A 10,900-nucleotide genomic window follows, 5' to 3' on the forward strand; every position below is an offset into this window, starting at 1 on the left:
GGTAGAGAGAGAGTGGGGCAGAGAGGATCCAAAGCGGGCTCTGTTGTGACAGCAGACAACCCGATGTGGGGCTCCAACTCAGGAACTGCGAGACCATGACCTGAGCCAGAGTCAGATGCTCAACCTACCGAGCCACCCAGGTGCCCCAGCCAGATTTCTTTCAAGCTGTGACTACAAGGGCCATCAAGGAGAGACTTAAAGGCTGGAGGAGGGAGGTGGCACATGCTCCTGTTTCATTTCTGGTTGATTTCCTGTTAATGTCACTCAACATTGCTTCTTCCTCACCCCAGAGCAGCAGTTCAGAAGCAATTGAACCCAGCTTTCCAGTACTCATAGCCCGCCTCACGTCCCCCCCAGAGACAACCAGCATCAGGCAGCGTTCTTCCTCAGATGCCGGGAGTTTCAGCTCTCCGAGGCCCTTTCACTAAGTTTCGAACTTTTAGTAATCCCAACTTCCTCTCTTTGTTCTCCAGGTCCAGCAGTAGCTGCTTCCCACAATTGCCATCTCCGTAATAGCTGAGTTTTCTATTTTAGCTTTTTTTAGTCGCCATGTAACAATTCTTTATACCTGATTAACAATTCTTTATGTTAAATTCTATTAAAGTAAGTATAGGGTTTTTGTCCCTTGATTAGGTCATGACGAATTCAGATGGGAGTTTTGGGTTTTTTTGTTTTTTTTTGTTTTTGGGGTTTTTTTTGTTGTTGTTTTTGTTGTTGTTGTTTTATCAAGAGTTTTGGGTTTTTTGGTTTTTTGGTTTTTGTGTTTTTTTTTTTTTTTTTTTTACTTAGAATAGTGGATTGGAGACTTCTGGATTAAGACGGAAGGCTGAAGACATGCATCCAATTCCATATCATCCAGAAACTCCATCAAAGCAACAGCAAATCAGGGCGAATGGGTGGCTCAGTTAGTTAAGATTCTGACTTCAGCTCAGGTCATGATCTCACAGCTCACAGGTTCAAGCCCCGCATTGGGCTGTGTGCTGACAGCTCAGAGCCTGGAACCTGCTTCAAATTCTGTGTCTCTCTCTCTCTCTGCCCCTCCCCTGCTCACGCTCTGTCTCTCCTTAAAAATAAACATTAAAAAAATTACAAAAACAAAAAGCAACAGCAAATGAACTTTTTTTTTAATTAAAACATGATTAGTGCAATAGGAAATGAGACAAAATCAACAAGTTTTGGAAACTGGAAACCATATTCAGCAGAACCAAAAGAACCAAGTCCCAAACCCAAAGTGAGGAAGACTGAGAATCAAGACAATTGCATGACAAAACTCACAAAAGTTACAGAAATAGACAGTGTCAGTTAACACAGGAACTAGAGGAAAAAGGGGAAAGGCTAAATAAAACTGACTAAAAGCTGTTTGAGCAGCAGTTAGATCCTTAGGTTCATTTTTCCCACTCCATGCCACTAGGAACCTGTCCCACCCCCATCTTAGCAGAAATCTGATGGCTTACAGTCCCGAGAGAACAGAAACAGCCTCCAGACCAGGAACTACCAGGCCTATTTGAGGACAGAAACACCATGCCCAAAGAAGGCTATGAAGTGACCATGTGCATATTGAATCATGTATCCAGAGACCTCCAGCCTTCGTTCCTCGCCATCCCCCAGAGTACAGGTAGAAAGATCCACAGGAGACTGGAAGGCTCTTCTCTGAAGAATCTGACCTAAATAACTGGCATTAGGGGTTCTCAACAAATAGCCCATCAAATCACTTTGACATTCATAGCCAACAAGACTACCCACATGATAGGCAACATGATCCAATCAGCTTTCTGGTTCCTCATTGTTGAATAAAATCATTCTTGATCAGCCTAAGGTTATGAGACATAGACTGTGGGCAAAGCCTTTAACATAGAAACAGATTTTTTTAAATCAAATTAAATTAACTTTGTGAGACAACTATGCAGGAAGAAGAATTCTCAAAGAATATATATCATTGATATTCTCAGAGGGGAAGATATTACATTCCATTTTTAAAAAGAAGAACATTCAGGAAATGTTAAAAGGAGCTCTTAGAGTTATTAAACTTGACAGTAGAACTTCAAAACTCAGTGGAGTTTGGCAGTTCCTAAGAAAGTTTAGAAATGCAATATAACCCAACAATTCCACCTCTGGGTGTATACCCAGAAGAATTGAAAACATATGTTGACACCAAAACTTGTACGTAAATGTCCATAGCAGCATTATTCACAGTATCCCCAAAGTGGAAATAACCCAAATGTCCATCAACAGATTAATGGGTAAACAAGATATGGTATATCCACACAATGGAATGTTATTCTGCCATAAAAAAAGAATAAAGCATTGTTACACTCTACAACATGGGTGAACCTTAAACAGACTATACTAAGTGAAAAAAGTTAGACACAAAAGGCCACATATTAATATGATTCCATTTATATGAAATGTCCAGAGTAGGCAAATCCATAAACACGGAAAATATACTAATGATTTGCAGGGGATGGGAGTAGGAGGGAATTGGGATTAACTGCTAATAGGTACAGAGATGTTAGAAATGTCCTGATCTTCTTGGGATGTTAGAAATGTCCTGGAATTTATAGCGGTAATGGTTGCCCAACATAGTGATATACTAAAAATCACTGAAGCACACACTTTAAAGTAGCAAATTGTATGTTCTGTGAGGTATATCTCAATTTTGAATGCTATTAAAATAAAATTTGATACAAATATTGAAGGGAAAGTTTGGGGAAATTTCCCAGAAAGAAGGGCAAAAAGGCAAAGATGGGAAATAGGAGAAAATTAGAAATTTAGGGGAAAAGAGAGCAGGAAAACAGAATAAGGTAAATCATCAATGAAATCATTCTAGAAACATTTCCAGAACTGGAGGACACAGTTTCCAGATTTAAAAGAGCCTATGAGTATCTAGAACGAAAGATAAAAGTAAATCCACTACAAAGCACATGGAGAAAATCTGTGAATACTTAAGGACAGTAAAAAGACTCTACTAATTTCAAGAGAGAAAAAAGAGAGGTTTCTCAAGAGCTATACCGCACTGGACATTTCTTTGAATTTTGAAAAAAATTATTCTATATCCCACCAAACTATCGTACAAGTATAATGAAGCCAAGACATTTTCAGACATGCAAAGTATGTTGGGTATTTTCCATTTTCCCTTGCAGCCTTTCATCCTGCTTTGTGCACTAGGAGAATTTTTTTAAATGACCTGCACCAATAGTTTCCCCTGCCTTCTAGGTTTGATGCTAAGAGACACTAGCAGGAAGTCAGAGTTTAGGAGGAGAGCAAGGGGGTGATATTTATTCCCTTTGCCTCCCTCTCTGGTTTCTATGAATTGTCTACATCCCCTTACCAAAGGCCACAGCTGCTGTCAAACATCCTGTCCTGTAGCTACTCTTTCCAGGTTCTGGTAACTTCTTCCTCCCCTTCATCCTTTAAGCCTACTATCAACATCTCTGAGGTTCTGCCTCACCTCACTGGTCTTTATTCTAGTGGACCAGCTAGCTATTGCTATACTAATCTACGTATCCACCTCTCCAAAGTTCAATGTCCTAAAACAACCATTTGTTCTCATACATCTGCAAGTCAGCTAGAACTTGGCTGATTTAGGCTGGGTTCAGTTGGGCATCTTTACTTCATGCTCTGATAGCCACAGCAGCTGTGCTGCTTCTCACTGTAGGTCTATGGGACAGTTGGACCAACTCTGTTCCACATGTCTCTCTCATCCTCCTTGGGCTAGTATGCATGCTTCGGTCATGGTGATGACAGAGGCTCGTAAGAACATACAAGAACATGTGACTCCTCTTGAGGCCTAAGCTTGGAACTGACATCCTCTCACTTCCACCCGCATGTCATTGGCCAAAAAGTCACATGACTCAGTCTAAAGCTATGAGGCAAGGAAGTACACTCCACCCATAAGGAGGACGTGAAATGGTGTGGATAAAGATAGGGATGAAGAATTGAGCTCTACTCCCTCTACCATCCCTGCACTAACCTTTATAAATCGTTGCCTTATTAAATCCACCTCAATTACATTATTTGAGTGTGCCACGTGTTGCCTTCTTGGCTCTAGACTGATGTAAGAATAAGATACCAGGAAGGAGGGCCCAAGAAACCGTCCCCAAAACAGGATTCTGATATTCCACTGCTCTCCTATTTGAAAAGCACAGAACTAACCTCCTTACCTGGAGAAAATGGGCTACTGCTAGTCCATGGCATTCAGTGGCATCACAGTGACTCAGCTTCTCACACATGGTGGCAAGGAATGAAGTGCAGGTGGGGGACAATAGAAATAAAGTTACTGTGGTACTTAGTCTCCATGGTGACAATCGTGATTGTAAAGACTGTGGAGTCGGCTGGCTGCTTCTGATGGCTCCCCAGAGAGTAAACAGTGAAAAGGACATGTTGAAAGCCTCCAATACCCAACTGAGAACCAGGCGGAAGACAGTGTCTACGGTAGCTCTAAAGGACCCCATGTCCTGTAGCCTCTGAATTAATATGGATGAAGACCAAGTCTAGGAAACGATTTTAATGGTTACAGAGTTGCAAACCTAGTTAAATACTCAAATTCTTCAGTTTCAGTCTCTTACAGTAAGCTGAGGGTACTGATGGGAAGGAAGTGGGGCCCCAAGATATAGGATGGACATGTTTATGCAGACAAGATGGGACTGAGAACTTGAATGCTCAAATCCTCCTAAACCTCCCTTGAATATCCTGCAACCCTTTTGCCACTGAATAAAAACTTTTCAATGACTGAACCAAGGAAGTCAATTTCCCTCAGGACTCACCTCCACTACCGTCATTGCTTCCAGATCCTCAAGGAAAGGTAAATGGCCGCATAGTTCAGACTGTAAAGTACCAGCCCTTGGCCTAGAGGAGAGAGACTATATGCCAAAAGAGTTGCAGGACTTCATCAACTTTATCAACAGGAGTCTGAGGAGCATGTATTTAAGTGGATTCTAACTTTGTTAGACGAAGAAGAACATACCTTAAGACTTGATTAGCTAAATTTTTTTTAATGGATGCTGGGAATTGGGATTTAATGTTATGGTTTGGGAAGTGGCATTACTAGACAAGTAAGTTGGCCAATATCAACCATAAGCTACATCCAGTAAGATCAAAATGTCAGAACTTCTTGGCATATTATAGATGGAAGAAGAGATCTAAATGCTACAGAATATGAGAATGTTAAAACGGATCTGTTATACGCAACCTGCTCAAACACCCCCATCCCTATTCCTTCAGGAGGCCCCAGAGGATAGGTACTCTATTCTTCAGGGTATTAAGAAATTAATTGAATTGAGTTAATCCTAAAATACTACCTTGGATCACTAATCAGAGTGTGTTTATGAAAGGTAAAAAAAATGGAGTTTTCATTTAAGTCCAGTGGAACCATGAATCTATTTCATGGTTCTCAGAAGCTATATTTTGAACAGATGTACCTAGTAACTGGAAGAATCTTCATTTTGGTTCCCTGATCCACAGAGTGAGGTCTATTATGGCCAGATGGGAGAACCACTGTAGAAGGCCCTAGAACTGCCCTACCCCAACCCATTTCCCCCTGCCAAACTAGTAATCCAAAAGCAAATCCAGCATCCTGGAAGAATGACAAAGTTAATGCCACCATTAAAACTTGAAAGAAGCAGAGGTGTGATTTCAATCACATCTCCATTTAACTTCCTTCCTGGCTCTTGTAAAAGCCAGATGGTCCTGGGGAATAGCTGTAGATTATCACACACTTAATCAGTGGTGCCATTTACAGCCAGTTCTGCTTGTGGCTACTTTGTTGAGCAAAACAACAGAGCCCTTGGTATGCAGATATTAAATTAACAAATTCCCCCCGACTCTCCATCTGTATCAACAGAAATAAGCAGAAGGAATTTGACTTCATGGGGCAGGGACAACGGTATACCTTCACTGTTAATAATCCTGTTTTCTGTCATAATATAGTCTGGAGAATCCTTGATTGTCTTGATATCTTCTAGAACATCATACTAGTCCATTCCACTCTTAACATGATAGAAAGCTCAAGGGCTGACCACATCAGTAAAGTCCCTAAGGATCTAGTGGTCTAGTTCATGCCAAGATATACTCTCTAAAGGAAAAGACAATTGGTTGCATCCATCCATAAAAAAGAGGCAAATATTTGACAGGACCCTTTGGATTTTAGAGGCAACATATACTACATATGAGTGTGTTGCTCCTACTCATTCATCAAGAAACTCATAATAAGGCTGTCAATTTGAGGTAGCACTAAACAAGAAAAGACTTTGCAAACAGGTTGCTGACCAAGATATACCTCCACTTTTAATTGTATAGAGCAATGCTGTCTAAAGTTAGGTGAATGGAGCACATGCTGTCTAAAGGTAAGTGAATCTTCCATGAGGATTATTTTGCACACTTAGGGCCAAGGAACTTTTCTTTGGGGAAGAAGAGCTATGAGATTATAGCGGAAAGGAAGCAGGAGTCCATCCCAGTCAGGGAAAACAGCTAAAAGCTTGTGCGTTTCCGGGGCTCCTGGGTGGCTCAGTTGGTTGAGCATCCTACTTTGGCTCAGGTCATGATCTCACCATCTGTGAGTTCAAGCCCTGCGTCGGGCTCCACAGCTCAGAGCCTGGAGCCCCGACAGCTCAGAGCCTGGAGCCCCGACAGCTCAGAGCCTGGAGCCCCGACAGCTCAGAGCCTGGAGCCCCGACAGCTCAGAGCCTGGAGCCCCGACAGCTCAGCTCGGAGCCTGGAGCCTGTTTTGGATTCTGTGTCTCCCTCTCTCTCTGCCCCTCCCCCGCTCATGCTCTGTCTCTCTTTCTCTCTCTCTGTCAAAAAGAAATAAACATTAAAAAAATTAAAATAAGTAAATGAATAAATAAATAAATAAAATAAAAGTTTGTGTATTTCCATTTAGCTTTGTTTCCAAAACCCTGGTCCCAGGAAGGGAGAGGTCCCATGAAGTTCAGAGATTCCTGTACTCTGGTGACACAACCAGGATTAGGGATCATGGGCTTAATTCTCCCCAAGTTCCTCCAGACCCCAATGTAAAGTAAATCTTTGCCACCAACGCTGTCTCTGTTGATATGATACAGGGAGGCGACCCAAAATGGGGAAAATGAATGTGATACCTCTGGGTCAATCTTCACAGCGTAGGGGCTATGGCCACTCTTACCTAATATATTCAAGGATGATTTTTTAAAAATTGTTTTCCGTTGTGTAACCACCATAGTCCCTTGAAGGACAGACTCCTTCCTGGGAGCGGACTAGGGCTGTCTTGGAGGTGGTTTCTCTCTGGAAACTTCCCTTAAGGGTTCCCAAATCCACACTGAGGCCAGAGGAAGGGGAAGGGCGGGAAAAGGCGCCCTGTCTGGTTCTGCCTTCCCTCTGGCTTTGGCGAAGTCGGAAATAAATGGCACCCTGCACCCAGCTGCTCCCTGACAGCAAGGACTCCAGGGGACTCAGGGAGCGGTCAGAGAATCGTGGGTGTCGTTGGCGAGACCAGCAGAAAGGAACCTGGAGACCCAAGCTCAAGTCCATCCCCAGCACCGCGACTGCCCTTGCCCCCATCTCTCTCTCAGGGACAGAAACTGTGTCAGAAGCAGGCGTCTGCCACTCAGAGTCCTGTGATGGCTGAGGAGGCTGGCAAGGGCGTAGTAAATATTTGGCAAAGTTAGCAGCTTCCCCAATGGGAACGGAGTAGCGAATGATCCAGAGAGCAACATGGAGGCCCAGGCAGCCTGAGAGGTATTCTGGCTCCTACTCCTGGAGGAAAAGGAACAGATTTTCAAATACCTGCCTGCTGCGAACGCACCCCTTCCCTGCAGGCTTTGCAGCACCTCGCCGGGGCCGCCCCGGAGGAGAGAAGCGCCCAGGCGTGGGGACAGCTGGGGGCGGCGGCGGCGGCCAGGCTGCAGGGGAGGCCGGGCGGCCGCGCGCCCACTCGGGCGGCGGTGCCCTGGGCGCGGGGAGGCGCTCCGGGGCCGAGCTGCTGCCGGGGGAGCTCTAGGCGGCATAATGATCTGTTTCTGGTCAACCACACAGTTGTTAGCGGTGGTGTTTTTATTGCCGCGGTTTAGCGCGTGGCAGCGCCTTGCCTCCCCCCGCTGTGCACGCCGGCTCCCCGGCTCCCGGGCCGTCCTCCGCGGACGCCGCGACCCCGGCCCGCAGGCGGGGCTCCCGCTTCCTCCTCCCCCACCCCCGGGTCCCCGTCCCCGGTCCCCGTCCCCGTCCCTGGCAGGCAGCGTGCAGCCCGGGAGGGGGCAGGCGTCAGGCTGAGGTACTAATTGTATTAATGAAAATGGCAAATACGCATCCTTTCCATCTGGCAGCACAAAAGCAGAGGCTGTTGGGAATGCAGTATTTGTCAGGTTTAGCGATGAAATTAATATCCCCCAATTACTGGAACCTCACTAATGAGATGAGTACACATCGCCCTTCCTAGCTGCAAGAGGAAGAACCTGCCGCTTAAAACCCCAAGTGCCTTTTATTCTGCAGGCATTTTCCATGTCTGAGGATTCAGGGTAGGGGAGCTTGAGAAGATGTTCTGATTGTCGGTGACGCACACCCTGACATTACAGGCTGGGGTTGCGTGTGTGGGAATGTCCATCTGGTGCCTGTGCTCTGGGGACTCCAGAGGGCGCTGGACAAGTCCCCAGACCTGCGTGAGGACATGGCCAAGGCCCCCACGCGCCCTGGGCCCACCCAATCACTTTGGCCATGCCACCTGCACAGCCTTCCAGGTCTACCGCAACAAATGGTTGTAGCCCACTTACGGCCAGATATTTCTGCAATTTCCGACATTTTTTTTTCTTCATGAAATTTGTATATAGCAAAAGCTGGGTTTGCTTTAGGCAGAGCATATGCTTCATATTTATTGGAATAAGTTTTCTAGTTCCTTAGCATTCTGTTCACTGATATTCCGTATGTTAAAAATATCTCCGCTTTTTCCCCTGATACTCAGTAGTAGGCAGCCACAGTTTTCCTCTATAGTTTTTCTGGGTAGAAACCAGAACCCGCTCTCCACAGCCCGGGGAGTATTCGATACCTTAGGCGAGGATGACCTGATTTCCCACCCATTTCTTACTCTCCCCCGGGTTTCCCGGATACTGCTATCAGCCTGCTTCCAGGGATCGAAGACCCTTATTTTTAGAAAGGAAAAAGCTAAGGCCCCTCACTCAGGGATTCTGAATTCTGCAGGTCTATAGTGTGTCCTGTGTAGGAAGCATAAAGAAGAGGATGTGAACACTTCAATGAGTTGGGGACTCAAGGAGTATGCAAATAAGCAGCAGGTGCACTCCTCCCAGGAGGAATAGCCGGTAATCCCCTCGGGACTGTCACATGCTGAGCCCACAAGTATAACAGCCTCTGTGATTTCCCAGAGGTCCAACGGGGAGGCCATCTTCCCTGCTGAGTCCCCAAGAGACACAGGGAACTACTATTTCAGCAATGGGAAATTGATTTTTATGACAACTCCAGCAATAAGTGAATAAGCCAGAACTGTCCACACTTGAGAAACAGTTTTTGGAGTTAAAATGGTAAAATCAATATCCAAACTCATATGTGTGTGTATACATAATATACACATATATAATGTGTGTGTGTGTGTGTGTGTGAGAGAGAGAGAGAGAGAGAGAGAGAAACACAGAGGGAGACAGAGAGAGAGACAGAGACAACGAGATGGTTGGGCTGGGCTGGGTGGAGACAGAACAAATCACGCATTGGAGCAGATCTCAGTTGAATATGCCCCTCATTTGCTGGGAGAATGGATAGACAATGGAGCTGCCAAGGCCAAGGCTATTCATTTACTGGCCCCAAGAGATCTCCCCTCCCAGAGAGGATCTCCTCAGAGATCTCCTGGGAAGACCCTCTCCAACAAAACCCATTTATGTGAATGACTGCAGCCTGTGGCCTTGTCTGAGCCAGGAACCTTCCAGAGTTGTCCGGAGCTACATGTCATGGCATCATAGACCCACTGGCAAATCAGGTGCCCAACCTGGACCCTGACCTATCTTCTCTGGGCCTAGCCTCAAAGAGATTCTGTAAGCAGACCAAACTTATAAACTCCTTATGTTTCAAATATTCTTTTGTAAGCTGATTATCTTTCATTTAAAATGCCTCTTCTGACATAAACAACACATTTGTTCATTCACTCAACACTTGTTTATTGAGCGGGTGCTATCCCAGGTACTGGGGACACAATGGTGAAAAACAGACATAGAAGTTACAATCTCAGATCAATCCATAAAAACCTATTTAATCAATAATAAAGACAAACTAATTTTTGTGTGTGGTAGAATTATATTCTGAGCTCCATCTTGGGCTACCTGGAAAATAGCATTCCTTGCCTTGGCAATCGCAGCTGAAATTCCCACCTGGTCCCTAAGCAACAGCAACCATAAGTAAGAAGTGCAGAAGCCAGTATCTGTTGCGTGCCTCCTGTATGTCTGGCTGTGCTAACACTTTACATACATCTATGGGATATGGCTTTATGAGGTAGACACAATTGCTCTCATTTTACAGATAAAGAATCCAATTCTCAAAAGCTAACTTTAGTTGCTTAAGGTCATAGAGTTAGCGACTAAGCTAGAGTTTGAGCTCAGGCTGCTGGCACCAAAGCCCATGTTCCTTCTTCGGTTCATCAACGGACTGCCTCAGTTTGGGCTTTGGGCCAGAGAGGTGGGGCAGCTTGGGAAGGTGAGGACAGAAGGCACCTCTCCAGGACTTTGACTGTGGTGGGGGGCAGGGGAGGGGGGCACAGGGCCACAGGGAAGTGAAGCGTGCAGATGTGTAGATTATTCCTATGTCAGTGGTTCTGAAATCAAGCTCTGAGCACACCAGCCACTTTCCCTGACATGGCTTGTGTCTGTGATGCACCCTGCTTACCCGCCCTGGAATCCTTAAGATTGACCATGTATTTAAGTTACCAAGACTCCACTGG

This window comes from Panthera leo, chromosome D1, assembly GCF_018350215.1.
Source record: "Panthera leo isolate Ple1 chromosome D1, P.leo_Ple1_pat1.1, whole genome shotgun sequence".
Classification (NCBI taxonomy): Eukaryota; Metazoa; Chordata; class Mammalia; order Carnivora; family Felidae; genus Panthera; species Panthera leo.